We start from the raw sequence: 18131 nt of genomic DNA on the forward strand, positions 1-18131 counted from the left end.
GCCTAGGTCCTCTAGTTTTAGTAGTTTATCAATGGGGCTGGTGGCCTCACAAGCTGGCTAGGATCCAAAGAGCCACAAAGCTAACTCCATATGCCCACAGAGACTTGACCTTGTGTAGGGATGGGAATCTTGTGACTGCTGGATGCTGTCAGGCTCCAGCTCCCATCATCCCTGACCATTGGCTATTCTGTCTGTGTCTGATGAGAATTGGAGTCCAAGAACATCTGGAGATCCACCTGCTCCCCATTTCTGGACCTTGGGTTCTTCAATCAGTAGTCCCCTTGCCAGAAAGTACCGGTAATTGACTCTCAAATATTTTTAAACTGATTCACACCCGTTCACCCTTGACAAAACTTAGCATGCAAACCTGTTTTGGGGCACTGGACCATACACTACAGCAGGGAAAGCCAATGGAGCATTTCCCAGACGTTGTTGGACTACAAGCCCCATCATTCCTGAACATTCCTATGCTCATTGGGAGCTGATGGGAGTTGGAGTCTAACATCTGGAAGGCACAACAACATCCTACACTTGCACTGCTGCATGGGGATAAAGTGAAACAGGGGGTGGCTGCTTTTTGTACAGGTTTTCTACTCTTGCGAAAAAGCATCCACTTCTGGTGAGTCTCAGGCGGCTGATTAGTGGAGGGATTTGTGTGTGTTTGCAGTGGGGTGCTGCTGAGCAAAGGCATGGGCATTTTCAGGCTGTCCACCTCCACCCCAAAATATATGCAGACAACTTATGCTTCTCATATCTGCCATCCCGTTAACAACCACGTTTTCCTTTTCAAACAGCCTTTTTCTTCTTCTTCTCACCAGTAACAATGGCATTGTCATATAGCTAAGTAGAGTTGAAGGCAATACTTCCTGAATAGGCATTGTCCCCACACTGAATTAGCTCCATTTCCCCTCAGGAATATTATCATGTAGCCTAGCCACTTCAGATTAGCTCCTTGACAATGTAACTACTACTCTGAAAAATATGTGATTTTAAAACAACACAAAACTTTGGCACAGAAAGCAGAACTGAACAGGTCTGCAAACATCCCCTCCCAAAATAAAATTCTGAAGAAGGAGTCTTTTGAGCAACTGTCTGCCTTTACTTTCATGCCAAAAATACTCACTGGAGAACTTTAGGCTCCGATAGAAAGGTATCTGAAGATATTATTGCCTATGCTGGGCATAGTTATTAAATTTCTGCTATTGCTGGCAGTAACACATCTGCACTGCTAGGCTAATGGCGAAACATTTGGTGGGAAGGGAGCAATGATTAAAAAAATAATATATAGCCACCTGCATATAAGCAATTACAGTGCAACAGAAGCAATATGTGAGTTTCATGCCAGCTCTTTATGCAGGCTTTAAAAAAAAGAAAAGAAATGACAGACTGCAGTGCTGTTTGAGCACATTTTAAAAGGAATTTTCTATTGCCACCTTCTGTTCAGTTTGGTTATAAAAGTTAAGAGCTCATCAATAGAGCTGTAGGGTTTTTTGTATAGGGGAAGTGGGGGAGGCAAATGCAGCAGGAATTTCTGCTGCACAAGTCCCATTCAAATGAATGAGATGTGGTAGTGTCTTTGCACACCTCCTGTTAACTCTTACGAACCTCTTTTGCAGCACTCAATCTGCTTCAAGGCCCTGAAGTTTCTACTCTCTCACTTTTCCAACTAGACCAGCAGCCAGCTCACCTGGAAAGCCAATTGGAAAAAGGCAGGTATTCCGGGCCTTCTGTGAAACCTGAATTTTGATGCAGGTCTGGTGGAAAAGAATTCCATAGCTTATGGGGTCACCATAGAGAAGAACATTTCCCTCACTAAAGGGCCAGCACACTAAGAGAGACTGTAAAGCAAATCTTAAAATTATGGGCAGGATAGTAGGAAGATAAGAAACTGCCTTATACTGAGTCAGACCCTTGGTCCATCTAGCTCAATACTGACTACACAGACTGGCAGCAGCTCTTCAGGTGTCAGATAGGGGACATTCCCAGTCTGACTTGGAGATGCCAAGAATTGTACTTGGGATTTTCTGCCTGCAAAACAGATGCCCTACCAGTGAGCTGCAGGTACATTATGAGTGCTACAATTTGCAAAGTGCTGAACATTCAAGTCCTCTTTTCAGGGAACTCTCTAAATGATAGCCATGTGAGGGAAACAGGGGTCTCCTAAATCCCATCACCCTAAATAAACTACAGTTCCCATGATTCTGTGTAGGAAGACTAACTATTTAAAATAGTTCTAGATTCAGGTAGGTAGCCGTGTTGGTGTGATACAGTCGAAATAAATAAATAAAAATTTTTAAAAAATGCCTAGTAGCACCTTAGAGACCAACTAAGCTTGTTCTGGGTATAAGCTTTCATGTGCATGCACACTTCTTCAGATATTTATTTATTTTTATTTATTTGAAATAGTATGATACTGCTTTAAATATACAGTGGGGCTAGGCCCATCAATTTCAATGGGACTACTCTGAGTAAAAGTTAGTTGAACACAGTGCTTTTTTCTGGGGGGGGCCGCAAGGGTACACACACCCCTAAACATTTTGTGAATCTAAGTTTGGCCTCATTGAGGGGCAGCATTTCACTATGAGTGGGAAAATGAGAGTACCCCTAAACATTTTTTTTAAAGGAAAAAAAGCACTGGTTGAACACAACCAAAAGTTGTCTGGCTCCCTTATGCCAATCTCCTGACAATTATTCTTGGCTCATAACAGGTACCTGCTTAGGGGACAATTCAAGCTGGAATAAAATATTAAAAACTGAGGACACATTGTCATAGTTAGCAACTAGTTTTGGGGGAGAAGGAGCACTTTAATAAGACTGGAGTAGCAAACCAGAAGCCCAACATCCACCCTGAATTGGACTGGTGTGTCAGCTATAGACTTTGATCCCTTTACAAAACAAAGTAAACTTATAATAATAATAATTTATTATTTGTACCCCGCCCATCTGGCTGGGTTTCCCCAGCAACTCTGAGCAGCTTCCATAGAAACCAAAAATACACTAAAATATTACACATTAAAAACTTCCCTGAACAGGGCTGCCTTAAGATGTCTTCTGAATGTCAGGTAGTTGTTTATCGCTTTGACATCTGATGGGAGGGCGTTCCACGGGGCGGAAACTGATAACTTGAAGTAGCCACATGTACCACAGACATGATATAGAGTGGGCTTGTTTGTGAGTAGCACAGTAGCCCAATGTAACAAATTTTATAGCTTTACACATTGCAGAAGCCATACACAACTGTAAATGTTTAGCACCTAAGTTTTCCCTGTTTATAAACACTGCCCTATATTTTTTGTTGCAGTCATCCAAAATGTATTTTCAATAATTAGATCGTGACTCCTCAGAAGTGAGTCACTGGCATAATCAGTCTATTAAAAAAGCATCCCAGGCAATTTGATATAATGACACCACAGGTTTCAAAATCACGTAAATGCACACTTGCACGAAAAGACTGACAGCCATTGACTCCATAATTAGTTAAACAGTCTCCACAAATCTACACAGTAAGAGAAGTTGATTCAGCTAATGATGATCTGCCCCCCCCCCATGAGAGCCTTTGTCCCTGTGAAATGCCAGGTTAAATAGCCCATTTTGGTTATGATTTTTAGGGGCTCATGATATCCCTGCTTCACTATTTTAGTTATTCCTAGAGGAACTACTATATTCTGAGTGGGCCCTCACAGCTGGAGTTTATCATTCTGTGTCATATAACACATATAATAAAATGTTGGTGTATAAACGTAGATGGGATATATGTTGAGCTGCTTCTGGAACAGAGAAGGGTGCCTGGTGAATAGGGCAAAGAAGGTTTATTCTGTTGTGTTTTGTAAGCATAAGATGAAGTTTAGGCCAAATGCTTGAAAGGTTCATTACAGCAGCTTTAGTAAGCAACTTAAAGAAATAAAATTAAGACAATCCATAGAATTGAGTTGTAAATCAATAAGCATAACTGGTGCACATGAATGTAATTGAGTCTGGGAATTTAGGTATCCCTTTATAATTAGTCTGCTATGTCCTGATATACCTTTAACAGAAACAATTTACTCATAATAAGCTAAAATCCCCATGTGGTGAATACAATTGAATGATTTTAATGGGGCATATATGCAAATAAATTCACAGGTTTGCAGTGCCTGAAATTATGCTTCCATGTCCATTTCCTTGTATTTTCCCCTGCTATTTTTTTTTTACATGCACCAAAACTCACTGTTATACACATATATTTGTCAAAAAGCAAAAGTTAAAATGCTAGCTAGAGCTACATTATTAGTATCTATAGTTAAACCGATAGATAGATAATAGATAGATATACATATATATAGAGAGAGAGATATTTGTTGTCTCTGTATTAGGCCTATTGTACTTCTTTTAACAACTAAAAGTTGTACAGTGGTACCTCGGGTTAAGTACTTAATTCGTTCCGGAGGTCCGTTCTTAACCTGAAACTGTTCTTAACCTGAAGCACCACTTTAGCTAATGGGGCCTCCTGCTGCCGCCGCGCCGCCGGAGCACAATTTCTGTTCTCATCCTGGAGCAAAGCTCTTAACCTGAAGCACTATTTCTGGGTTAGCGGAGTCTGTAACCTGAAGCGTATGTAACCTAAAGCGTATGTAACCCAAGGTACCACTGTATTAGGAAGCCTGGTGACCAAAAATAACATAGAAAAGGCACAAGAACAGGACAAAGCAAGCCTATATGCCAGGAGAATGTGGAGATTCATCTCACCACGAGACAACGGGGATACACAAAACCAGAAAGAAAGAAAAAATCCTTGTAAGAATGGCAGGCACACCCCCAATGTCCTTAGAAACACCACTAATCCTGGCCTGCTCAGGCAGCTACATCCTCGTGCCATCCAAGCTTGGATGAAGCCAATTAATTCATCACGATGAAGAGATATCCCTAACACATGCACACACACATCACACACAATGATGGTAGAGCACCCCTGCTCCATCAGTCCCAGTGGCTCAGACAGCAATGGCTGTGTGGTCACGATCTCAGAATCCATCAGTGACCCAGACATAGAGGCCAAGAGGCAAGTGGTGCTGATTAGGAGGAACTGGGCCCAAGAAGCATCACAGAACTTGAGACCCCTGACCCAAAAACTCTAAAGAGTCCTAGACCAAGATGCCAGAGACCCCTAGGCCTGGGTCCAGTTCAGACACTGCGGCCTCCAAGTCACAGGCCAGCATACTCACCTCCAACAGCCTTGTACTCTTTTTAAAAAAAATATTAATTGGGTCTTGCACTCTTCAGTGTGAATGTGCCAGTGAAGGCGACATACCTGACATGAGAGTCGACTGAGCGTTAAGCTCCAGGCCACAGCTGCCTCTTTTAAGGCCCTAGAATACACAACCAGGGAGTGGAGCCTGAAAAGAAGTCAGGGCCAGGGTGTATAAAAGGACTTCACTGCCCTTACAATGTCATTCCACTCCAAGATGCCCCTGTTACTGTCAAGCACAAAATCACCATGAATCATTAAAAGACCCATTTTGAGGTGCTTAGTCCATAGCTGTCAACTTACAGATTTGAAAATAAGGGACCAGCAGCCGAAATAAGGGACCTGCAGCCTCACCTGTTCCAGGCACTCCAGTCTTCCTGTCCTCCTGCAGTCTGGTCAAACTCATGCTGGTAGCTTCGAGAACACTGTCCAACCAACTTTGTAACCAGAGGTTCAACTGAATAGAATCTGAATCACATGCACCACAAGGCCTATGCAGCCTTAACTTAAGATAGCTCCCCGGCCTGGCTTTGCACTGCAAAGTTTGCAGCAGCACGTGCAACAAAATGGCGCCCAGCATTCAAAAAACCCATCAGCTTGCATTAACTAGCCACACACAAGGCATGTAAGCTCCACCCCCAGTCGTTCTTAGACTTCTTATTGGGTGAGCAACACAGCCAAGCAACACAGTTGAAGCCTGCCTCCTCCCTGGTCGGCAGGGAGGGAGGGAGAGGAGCTGCTTCCTTTGAAATTTAAGGTACATCATTTAAGGGACATTTAAGGGACATGGCGCTGGAATAAGGGACTGTCCCTTCAAATAAGGGACACTTGACAGCTATGGCTTAGTCATGCTGGCCACATGACCCAGAAGCTGTCTACGGACAAACACCTGCTCCCTCGGCCAGTAAAGCGGGATGAGCGCCGCAACCCCAGAGTCGTCTGCAACTGGACTTAACGGTCAGGGGGCCCTTTACCTTTACCTTTATGAGACCAATATGAGACCATTCAAGGATAAAATCTCATTTAGGGGGAAGTGACTGGGTGAATTACTCCAAGTCAGGGCTTTTTTTCCAGCTGGAACTCACTGGAACTCAGTCCCAGCACCTCTCAGGTGGGTGCCGTTGACATTCTAAGAGAACAACGGAGGTGTTCATGGTGAGTTCTAGCACCTCTTTTTTTAGAAAAATAGCACAGCTCCCAGATTATATTGTCACCACAACAGAGCACAGGAGATGCTGCCACTCAACACCCAACCACAGCATCCTACCACCAGTGTATAAATCTCATATGGGGAGACCATAATACAAGTGATAGGGCATGTGGCAATATCTCTCTGTTTTAGAATTAGCAAAGGAATATTTGGGTGCTGGGGAACAGAGAGATCTCTGTCTTCAGTTTCTACAACTAGCCTATGCCAAGAGCATTCCTAGGAAAAGCACATTTCTAACACCTCTCTTCCTAGAATACTATCAGTCAGTCTGCCAGACAAAGCAGACCATCCTGGATGGATGATAGCCAATGCTAGGCCTACTCAGAGTAGGCCTATTGAAGTTAATGGATGTGACTAATTTGACTCCTTAATTTCAGTGCTTCTACTCTAAGTAGGATTTAGCTGAATATAACCCAGTGTATGTGAAATGCATTATATAAATTCTAACTTTTAGCATAGCTGTATTGTAGAAGAGTAGGAGTCTAGCCATCCAAAACAGCATGACAGGTGGGGGGAAGGAAGGGGGGAGTTGATTCTATTTTGTTTCTTAGGTTAAATCGCATTATCTAGGGCTTCCCAGATGGAAATTAGAGAGTCTTTCCCACCTGCATATGATTCAAGCAGCTCAACACAATCAAAGCGAGTATGGATCTCTCCAGACTCAGAGGCTCAAATGAAACAATTACATCATTCTTCTACCCTGCTGAAAAGTCTTATCCATTACTTGTATTTTCTCTGATTAAATATCTGTAGGCTATAGGGGAGAAATGCATCCTTGGGGAATTTGACAAGCCTGAGAAAGAGACACTCCAACAAAGCTGCAAATAGAAGCAAGAACAATGCTCGTTTCTAGATCTTTCGTGTTCCTTTTTAGCTATTTGCCAAAACTAGCCAGGAGATTGGCAGCAGCTACTACATCTGTGGACTGGAGGAAGCCTTTAAACACCTTTTTCCGCTACTGCCCCTTGAGTCTGCCACTAGGAGCCAAAACTGCAAGAGAGGCAACAGCAACCTGAATAAGGATGCCCCACCCTACAGGAGACCAACATCTGGCTGCTCTGGACACCATTTCCAAGCCAGAGTTATTTCCTCCATGGCCCTGAGATTCAGAGGCAGTAGGTAATTTGTTAAGAACATTGAAATAGCTTGCACCAGAGCAGATGAGGAGCTGATCTACACCAGCCCTTTGGGCACTTTTGGAGACCATTTGATGCCTCTCAGAAACCCATAAGACTAGGACAGAGATAGCTGGTTTCCCCATCTTCTAGGACTCATAGATATAGATATATTAGGAATGAAACAGGACTGCTGAAATCAATAATTTCAGTGATAGGAATGAACCAGAATAAAATGTTATGACTCCCTCATGCAGGATGTATAGGGGAAAGGGTTAATAACATTGAAGAACAATGCCATATATATATATACACACACACACAAACATACATATACATACATACACACACACACACACTCACCAAAACCAATGAAGTAGAACCAGTAAAATTACTCATGAACAATTTCTAAAGGCAAAACAAAACAAAAGAATCTTTATATTGTTCGTGTAATTGTTACAGGGGTTTATGTAACAATAGGGGCAATAAAAGGTAAAGGACCCCTGGACGGTTAAGTCCAGCCAAAGGTGACTATGGGGTGTGGCACTTATCTCGCTTCAGGCCAAGGGAGCCGGCATTTGTCCACAGACAGCTTTCCAGGTCATGTGGCCAGCATGACTAAACCACTTCTGGCGCAACGGGATACCGTCATGGAAACCAGAGCACACAGAAACACCATTTGCCTTCCCGTCACAGCAGTATCTGTTTATCTAGTTGCACTGATGTGCTTTTGAATTGCTAGGTTGGCAGAAGAAGCTGGGACAGAGCAACAGGAGTGCACCCCATTGCACTGATTCAAACTGCCAACCTTCTGATCAGCAAGCCCAAGAGGCTCAGTGATTTAGACCACAGTGCCACCCATGCCCCTTTTTGCTGTTTAGTCATTTAGTCATGTCCGACTCTTCATGACCCCATGGACCAGAGCACGCCAGGCACTCCTGTCTTCCACTGCCTCCCGCAGTTTGGTCAAACTCATGCTACTTATGGCAATAAAGACCATTTCTCACTACCTTTCAGATAAGACAAGACATCCACTCCACTCTGTAGAGATTTCTTCAAAATGAGATGCTTACAAAATGAATATGCTTACATTCTAGACCTGAGTACAAAGTCAGATTGTGTGGGGGTTGTCCAATTTATTCGGGTGGGGGGAGAAATTCAAGAAAGAACCTTTGTTTTTCAGTATTCAACTATACTTGGCATATATATCTCACAGCCTAAAGATGTTTCTTAGCTCAGTTTTCTGAACTATGTCACACTCGTCTGTGAATAAGAGGCTGAAAACATGTGCAAAATTAATTTCCCATAAAATGTGCAGAGGAAATAGAAGAAGTGGGAGCAAGAAGAATAAAGCACTTGGCCAGAATTGAATTAATCCTTCCACTCTGATCTCTCCCAAATGATGCTTCACACTACAAAGTTTCCTGATCACAGCTCATTATAAAGATGTGTTTTCCCCAAGCATGTCTTTTCTAGTCTCCCTGTTGGGCTTTCCTTCTGGTTTGTGCTTTTTGTATTCAGCCAAATCTTTTTCAATACATATGTTAATGATAAAGAATGCATACCAAGGGTGAAATATAAATGGAGAATATGAGCTACAATGAAAACTGAGTTGGGAATTTGTGGGTGAAGAGCCTGTCCATTTAACAAAATTATGGATATACATATCAAAGTGGAAAGCTGGTTAAAAACATACTTTCAAGAAACAAAATAACCCCATTAGATCAACAATAGGTTCTGAGAGGCTCTATCAGTAACATCATGATTTACTGACAAAAATGGTTAAATATAAAAAGAGGCAATAAACTGAAATGCCAGCTAAAGCAGAGATTGAGTGATGAGCAGGAGTGACAATTTAGCAGACAAGCAAAAAAATCTGGTCACCAGGTAACATGTTATTCAGGGGCAATCGTCCTGATACCCTCATCTGCTCCTGGTTCCCAAAGAATCCTCTTTGAGGGGTAAACTACAGTTCAAAGGATTTTGATGGGAGAAAGGTTTTAAAGGTGCTTCAAGTGTGTGGAGTGTACAGCTTCTGTATCAGCAACTGCTGACTACTGCCCCATGTGGTAAAGTGCATAGCTGCAACCTCTCAATTAAAACCTTTGTCTGCCCTGGCCTGGCTGTGCCTGCCAGACTGGACAATGGCTCCTCTTGGGCAGGAAAGAGAATAAGAGGGTTTCCTGTCCCGGTGGTGTTTTGCTTGAGCAACAAAGTTCACCTGAGCCCTTGTTCACCTGATCACTCTTCAATCCAGACTCCCAGTTCCCAGCTTGTGACTTACTGCCCATAGCCCAGCCCTGACATTCTGGTGCAACAACTGAATTTTCCCCTGAACCACTCCAACATTAACCATCTTTGGAACTTAATGCTAGAGTCTGCCAATACTTATCAAAGCCAGTGGGGTTGTGTTGTGTAAGGTGGAACAATGCCCCAACCAACCCTTAGCCCCTGTTCCTCTCAGTTTCTTTTTTTTCTTGTTTTCTAGGGTGGCCATACATATCCCTTTCTTATTATTTCTGTCCAGGATGCTGGATAAATGGGCCATTGGCCTCATTCAGTAAACTCTTCTTATACAGTTGTACCTTGGTTGTCAAACGCACTGGAATTTGGACATTTCTGTTCCCAAATGCCACAAACCCAGAAGAACCTGAATTCAGTTGAGTGGGGCTTCTGTGGCTTCTGATTGGCTGCAGGAGCTTCCTGCAGCCAATCAGAAGCTGTGATTTGGATTTCATACATTTTGGAAGTCTAACGGACTTCCACAACATATTCCGTTTTACTTCCAAGGTACAACTGTAGGCTTATGTTCTTATCAGCTGTTCTGCCTTTGCACAGCCCCACAGGTTCAACTATCTATAGAGCTGTCTCAGCTTTACTCTGCTTTTGCAACTTTGATATACTATTGTTTGTCTAGAAGTTCTGCTCACATTTAAGGAGATTGTGTAAGAATTTCAATGAAAATGCAGCTTTGGAAAATCTGGCATGTCATCAGTTCAGAGGTCTGTGTTGCTGCCAAGTCTTAATTTCATCTCCTGTTTTATTCAAAGGGATTCACCTTCCTCCATATGCTCAAAAGAAATGCCTAAACAAGATATTAGGAATGGTTATTGGAGAAAAGCAGTATGTATTCCCCTTTCCATCTGATCCTTTTCCATTCAACTAGCAGTTAGCAACTTCTTTGCCAAAAAAAGATTGGATTATAGCCACAACCCATTCCTGTCACATGCAGTGACAGTAACAGCAAAAGGAATAGCATTGTCAGAAGACAGCCAACAGTAGTTTTTTAAAAATATATATCTTCAGGTTCTGAGAGATTGAAAAACAAGGTTTAAAATAAAAGAAGTTAGACAAAAGTCTCCACCTAGTGGCAAATCTGATTCCAGTATGTCATATAGGATTCTGATAAGAGGTGCATAAGCAGCGTAAACGTATCCCAAGTTATGCCTTTAACATGTTTATTTTCTACTGTTTTAAAAAATGCATTGCTGGAATTCTTTCAGCAGGTTCTTTCTATTTACACTTCTAAAGCTTTGACTTGATTCTAGAATATTTCTATTTACATTTTAGGCAGGTACCTGCCAAAGTCTCTCTTTGGAGAAAAGAACCTGATATGTTTCTTTAAAAAAAACATGTCAAAGTATTCCAAGCTTTCTTCTTCTTCTTTTAAAAATGCTTAGAATTTCTTCTGTTTTATTTCATATTGTCACTAGTAACATTTCCTTTTGAATGCATTCCACTGATAGCTTCCTACCAATAAATTAATAAGCTTCTAGTTTCCTTTTTCCTGTGTTTATTTTATTAGGTTTTCAAAGCATTATAAATCACTGGAAACTAAACATACAACAGAAATATACACAGCTTCTCTATTTTGGAGTCTCCTGCTGTTTTCAGTTACATATAATCAAATATATGTAATGGTTAATCATTATACTAAAACTACAGAGCTGTATTTTAACTATATGTAAATAGGAACAGATTTTTAAATGTTGTGATGTTCCAATTTGCTCACAAATACAGATATTCAGGGCTACATGAGAACCCTTCACATATCTGTGCAAAATTAACTAAGCAGGCTTATGTGCTCATCAATAATATTGGGTACAAATTCTGACATTTTAATCTGGATATTAGAAACAAAGCATTTTTTTCTCATTAGTTTGGCTGCCATCTTGGAAAATGGCAACAATTTCTCACATTTCTGGTTACTGTGTACAATCTAGCAAACCCTTCACATTTTTCATGTCAGATTTCGTAGCCACTTTCCCAAGGATTACTGTGAACTTTTTTTTAAAAAAGGAATCAGTTCATAAAACTGTCACTGCAATTTTTTCTGTGGTGTACAACTTTTTTCAGTGGGATTATTAGAGTACATAAAATGTAGTTTCAATGGGGAAATTATTAATTTTTACATGTTTGACAGTGGAACAGACTCCCATGAGAAGTGGTGGACTCTCCTTCTTGAAGGTTTTTAAGTAGAGGTTGGATGGCTGTCTGTCATGTATGATCTAGTTGAGATTCCTGCATTTCAGGGGGTTGGACTAGATGGCCCTTGGGATACCTCTTCCAACTCTACAGTTCTATGATTCTGTGTCATGAACTGGCAGGACAATGGGGGGAGGAAGAGGAACCTAGTGAAGGGTGTAGCCAGGACTGGGACACACCATAGCAAGCAGGGGGTGGGGGAAGGAGGTACTCACAGGGTGATGGAGGATGACAAGAGGAAGGGACACAATGCACAGGAACCAGAGCAGCAGGAACTATCACCAGAGCCAGAAGGGCTGCTCTCTCCACGAACACACTGGGCTCTGAAGTGTAGGGAGAAGCAGGATGGGTGCTCTAAGAGGCTGAGGCAGGCAAGGACCCACAGCCCAGCTGACTAGCTAGCCAGGTGGGGCTCACTAGCTCTGAGAGGAGGGATGTGATTCCTCAGCTGGAGGTGGCTTGGAACAGGTGAGGGTCACATGCCTCATCAAGCCCAGTAGCTGAAGTCAGCATGCAAAGTACAAAGGGGAAGCAGAGCTCAGGTACTGTGTCTGTTCAACAGCCCGTGGCTTGGATACTCCTGGATTTCTACAGGACTGTACTTTGGGTTTGACTCTGGACTGTATCCTGACTGCTGGACTTCAAGTGTGGATTACTCGCATTGAGCTTGAACTGCATTTCCTGACCTTTGGACTTTGCTTGTGTCGATTGATCCCCCAGACTTTGGACTTGACACCTGACTTGCTGCCAGGTTTGATACTATTCTATTTAAAATTAGCTTTATTGTTGTCTGTGGCATTTTTGGCACGTCTAAATATTTGACTACCAACCACCTCAGAAATTCCATTTCAGTCCACTGATCTGTTAACACATGTGCTGTCTCTGAAGTTATGCTCATAGTTCATAATTCATGTCATTCTTCAGCTGTATAAAAAAAAGTTCCACTAACTTATTGCTTCTTTGCTTGGTGAATTGTGGAGGAAAGTTGAATATGCTTAGGAGTCAATTTCTTGTCTCTGCTCATGTAATACACCAAATCCTGAGTAACATTCATAATTTTATTCAGCTGACCATTAGATTCATTGTTGTCCCTGTTGTCATCACCAGCCTTCAGGACTTCTTCCCCTTGGAGCAAAATTTGTAGGAACATACACAGGCTATCATACACAATACTGAGAGCAGTGTCATGATCACCACCAGCACCTTGAAGACCAGGGTGAACTTTGAGATCACCACAGAACTTCAGTACAGTGTGTGCTAGCAGAAGAAACCAATTGTCTTCAGGTTTTTCTGCAAGGGTACTAGTGAGATCAAGTTCAAGGGAGACATCTAGAGTTTGGACTGTGGATTGGACTACAGTGCAAACTATTCGCTGCTGTGGCAACCACTGTGGTTTGCAGAGTGGCAGAGCTATTGCCATACCTCCAGCTTGCCCACTCATAACAGTGGCAGCAGAAAGTGAAGAAGTAGGCAGATTGGGCCCAACTGCTGCACCAGCTTCCAGCTGTTGCATTGATAAGGCCTTTGAATTGGCTTAGATCCAGCTAACACCAGTTATGACAGCAGCTCAGTAGGTCCTGGGTTGGCTGGCCCTATCCTTATCTGAGGGTGCCCATTAAAGGACTACCTGCAAAGTTCTGCTGGTGAAAATATTGCCAGTAGGCCTTCCACCTGCACTCACATTAGGAATGAGGATATTTGGGCAGTGTCAGCAGTGGCAGGCAGGAGGCTATCCAAGATGGCAGAAACTAACAGAGGGATGGCTCTGCTCAATCCAATAAGCACACATACACACAGCCCAGCATTTGAGCCGTTATGAAGCCATGAGTTCAAGTGAAGAGGAATCTGTGATTTATTGCTTTTTATTTAACTGTCAGGACCTTAAACAGTTTACACAAAATATTCGTTAAAATTACCTACAAAATGAGATTTAAAAAAAACAACAAAGTAGCCTTCCCCCCCCAAATAAAATCAACAGTTTTAAATGCATACTTTATAAAATAAAATTTACATATTCAAATACATGTCAGATCTACATGGCTGGAGAGACTTGCTTATGCAATGTTTCTGGTAGGTGTCGAAAACAGTATACTAGAGGTACCTCTCCTACTATCAATGCTCAGGGAGCTCCTTCTGGGATGTGGCTCAAGGCACCGATGCAAACACTGAAACAGACAAACAACAATTTTTCCAACCACATTTTCCAACTGCCGCACCTCCCTGCTAACAACCATTGCCTAGCACCTGTTGCCATGACTCTGTTTCTCCAGTATTCCATCTTCTTGACCACTGTGTTCTCTTTACTATATATTACATGCATCTCTTCTTCTTCATGTCCTTCTTTCCCAAGCTCCACCCCCTTGGTCTAAAGACTGCGGCTCGAAAAGGGCCAAACTCCTGCCCTGCAGACCAGAACTTCTTTGCCCTTCTGTGGCCTCCAACTAGCCATGCTCCTTGACAATACCACAGATATGTCACATGATTTCCACTGTGCATGTGAGTTAGGTGGATTGCCATTGTTGGCTTTGCGCTGAGGACAACAACCCAACCCACTCAGCTCATTTATATATAAAAAATTGTGTACACTCTCTCCTTCAACCTAGGACAAAGCAAATTATCCCATTACAGAAATTCAACATAAAGGACCAACGTCCCTCCTCTACCCCAACCAAGTGTGCCCTGTTGCTGACACAGTCATTGCTACCACATACATCTATACACAGTACATCTATATATACACAGTTGCTGACAGCCTCCTCAAAACTTTCTTCTTCCAGTGTAGCCATAAGAGCATGAACCAGGGACCACTCCATCCTGGGGGCCAGGCAGCTTAATGGAAGTGAAAGAGAAGTTAAGAGAATAGTAGTATATCTTCCTTTCCCTCCCTCCTCCTAATTCTTCTGCCTTTTACACCATCTGAAATAATTTTCATCACGGCTGATCTGCTTCTTTCCCACACCCTCTCGGCAGCCACAGCTTTCTGTCCCCTCAGCCACTCCCTATGTCTCCTTCCTGTGGTATCTCAGCTCTTCTCACGACTTCCCTTGAGGGCCATGGGGCTTCTGACACAGGGCTCCCCGATGAGCTGGGAGAAGACGCAGCAGCACGCAGAACATGTTCGCAAGCACGGCATCCTCCAGTTTTTGCACATCTACCAAGCTGTCGGGGAAAGGCGCAAGGATTTGCTCCAGTGGGGGGATGAGGTAGAATACATGGTGGTAGCTTTTGACCATGAAAATAAGAGAGCACGATTGTCCTTAACTGGAGAAGAAATTGCACATACTTTGCAAGACAAGGTTGAAAGGGTACACTCAAACCATCCAACTCTGTGGAAGCCAGAATATGGATGCTATATGGTTGAAGGGATTCCTGGACAGCCATATGGAGAAACAATGTCTGAATTTAACACTGTGCAAGAGAACATGAGAAAGCGTCGGCAGGAAGTGGCATCAGTGCTGAAACAAAATGAAGCTCTTTGCACTATAACATCATTTCCAAGATTAGGTTGCCCGGGATTTACGGTACCAGATTGTGTCCCAACGCCTGTTGAAACAGGAGCCTCCAAGTCCCTCTTCTTCCCAGATGAAGCTATCAGCAAACACCCCAGGTTTGGTACTTTAACGAGAAACATTCGGCACAGAAGAGGAGAAAAAGTAGTGATAAACATACCAATATTTAAGGACAGGAATACCCCATCGCCGTTTATAGAAACATTTCCTAATGATGATGGTGAAGCAGCAAAAGCAGCCCTGCCTGACCATGTATATATGGATGCTATGGGGTTTGGAATGGGCAACTGCTGCCTTCAAGTAACATTTCAGGCTTGCAGCATTTCTGAAGCGAGATACCTTTATGACCAGCTAGCCACAATGTGTCCCATTCTGATGGCATTAAGTGCTGCAGCTCCATTCTACCGGGGCTATGTGACGGATGTTGACTGCCGTTGGGGAGTAATATCTGCATCGGTAGACGATAGAACCAGGGAGGAGAAGGGGTTGGAGCCATTAAAGAACAACCGCTACAGAATCAACAAATCCAGATATGATTCCATAGACGCTTACCTCTCTGAAAGTGGTGAAAAATACAACGACATTGATTTGGCAGTAGATAAAGAAATCTATGAACAGCTGGTAAAAGAAGGCATTGACCATCTTTTGGCCCAACACATTGCTCACTTATTTATTCGTGATCCATTGGTTATCTTCGAAGAGAAACTACACTTGGATGATGAAAATGAATCTGACCACTTTGAAAATATTCAGTCCACGAATTGGCAGTCAATGAGATTTAAACCTCCTCCTCCCAATTCAGATATCGGATGGAGGGTTGAGTTCAGACCCATGGATGTCCAGTTAACAGACTTTGAAAATGCTGCATATGTTGCATTTGTGGTGCTGCTGACACGAGTCATTCTCTCATACAAACTAGACTTTCTTATTCCTTTGTCCAAGGTGGATGAAAACATTAAAGTGGCTCAGAAACGAGATGCTGTCCAGCAGGGCATGTTTTATTTCAGAAAAGATATTTATAAATGTGGAAATGTTGCAGTGGGTGGATGTGGCTCAGCTCAGGATGTTCCAGAAACAGACGCCGAAGAGTATATCTTAATGAGCATAGATACAATTATCAATGGGAAGAAGGGAACGTTTCCTGGATTACTTCCAATTTTAAACTCTTACCTTGAAAATGTGGAAGTGGATGTGGATACAAGGTGCAGCATTTTAAAATACCTGAAACTAATAAAAAAGAGGGCATCAGGAGAGTTGATGACAGCTGCTCGATGGATGCGACAATTTGTCGCTAGCCACCCAGCATACAAAAATGACAGTGTGATTACTGAAGAGGTGAATTATAGTCTGATTTGGAAATGCAACCAAATTGCTGAAGAACAAGCTGAATGCCCTGAACTGCTTGGAGCATGATTTAACAAAGTAAAATGCAATGAAACTAAAACTGATGCTTTTTTATGAAATGCCTTAATCAACTGTGGAAAGGATATCACATTCTCTGCTGGAGCAATAGCTACATTGCTGGTAAATATCTGCAGTTTTGTAATGCGAAGACCAAAATAGATTCTACTTCCATTTAAGATGGGCCTATCTGACAGAATATTCTCTTAAAACTCCCTACAATAGGCACAGTCTTATATTTATGTATTATGCTGTGTATAGTACATGTAAATAGTAAAATGTTTTTTTCCAAATTTTTTAACATCAATGTATTTTAATAATGCTATATTGAAATACATTGTGAACCAGCTGGTACTTTTTAATGTGCTTATCTGGGGGCAATGCAGGGAGAGTCAGTGTTCTCAAACGTTTGTTATTGGCATTTAACAATCTGCTATATTTTAAGGAAATAACCAGAACCTGATTCACATAGATATTTTCCCCATTCTACCTTGAGAAGGTGATGTGGTCCTCATTCTACCAGAAGCTGACATGTGAAATCAGGTTTCCAGTCAAGCAGCCCAGTTCACAAATGTGGATTTAAATAGATGTTTGTCTAACTGTAAATGGGATATGATAAATCTAAAGTATTTTTCTTTACTAAGCTGGGGTAAAAATCAACATGTTTCTCTACTAATTGTGTTTTTGTCTCTTCCACAAGTCTGTCAGCTTCATTCAGTGGCTTCATGCCACAGATTTTTAAGTTTCCCAATAGCTACAGTTTCTGCTGAGTCACATCCAAGTAACTTGACATTTGGGAATCATTTATTATTAATTGTCAAAAAAGCATCCTCTTAACTCCAAGTTTATAGAAGTGCTTAGTTTTTACTCCACTTTCATCCTGTTTTAAAGTTATCATAACTCCAATATATTCATACTTCATTATGGTTTTCTGACCCAGTTCATGCGTGGTGTCCAGTGGTGACTCTTACCTGGTGGAGGAAATCAATCAGAAGAATGGGGAAAGAGGGAGTTTTAGGTGCTCTCTCTAACCCATGGCTCACATGCACCCCATATGCTCCAGAGGGATCCTCCAACCCTCAAGCAGATTAGAGTAGATGGGTCACTTGTGGCGGGGATAGAGGAATCATCAAGGATCAGATCACATCTCTTGGTTCTGCTGGTCAGTGGGCTGGGAATACTGGAGA

At 42.3% G+C, this 18131-nt stretch overlaps 1 pseudogene across 1 annotated transcript; it reads left to right on the forward strand.

Moving 5' to 3' along the window:
* Window positions 1-13472: 13472 nt before the first annotated feature.
* LOC309368527 (glutamate--cysteine ligase catalytic subunit pseudogene) lies at window positions 13473-17279 on the forward strand (annotated as a pseudogene). Its single transcript has one exon. The product of its transcript is annotated as a glutamate--cysteine ligase catalytic subunit pseudogene (transcript).
* The last annotated feature ends 852 nt before the right edge of the window (window positions 17280-18131 follow it).

This window comes from Podarcis melisellensis (assembly GCF_964234715.1).
Source record: "Podarcis melisellensis genome assembly, chromosome: 4".
NCBI classification, from domain to species: domain Eukaryota; kingdom Metazoa; phylum Chordata; class Lepidosauria; order Squamata; family Lacertidae; genus Podarcis; species Podarcis melisellensis.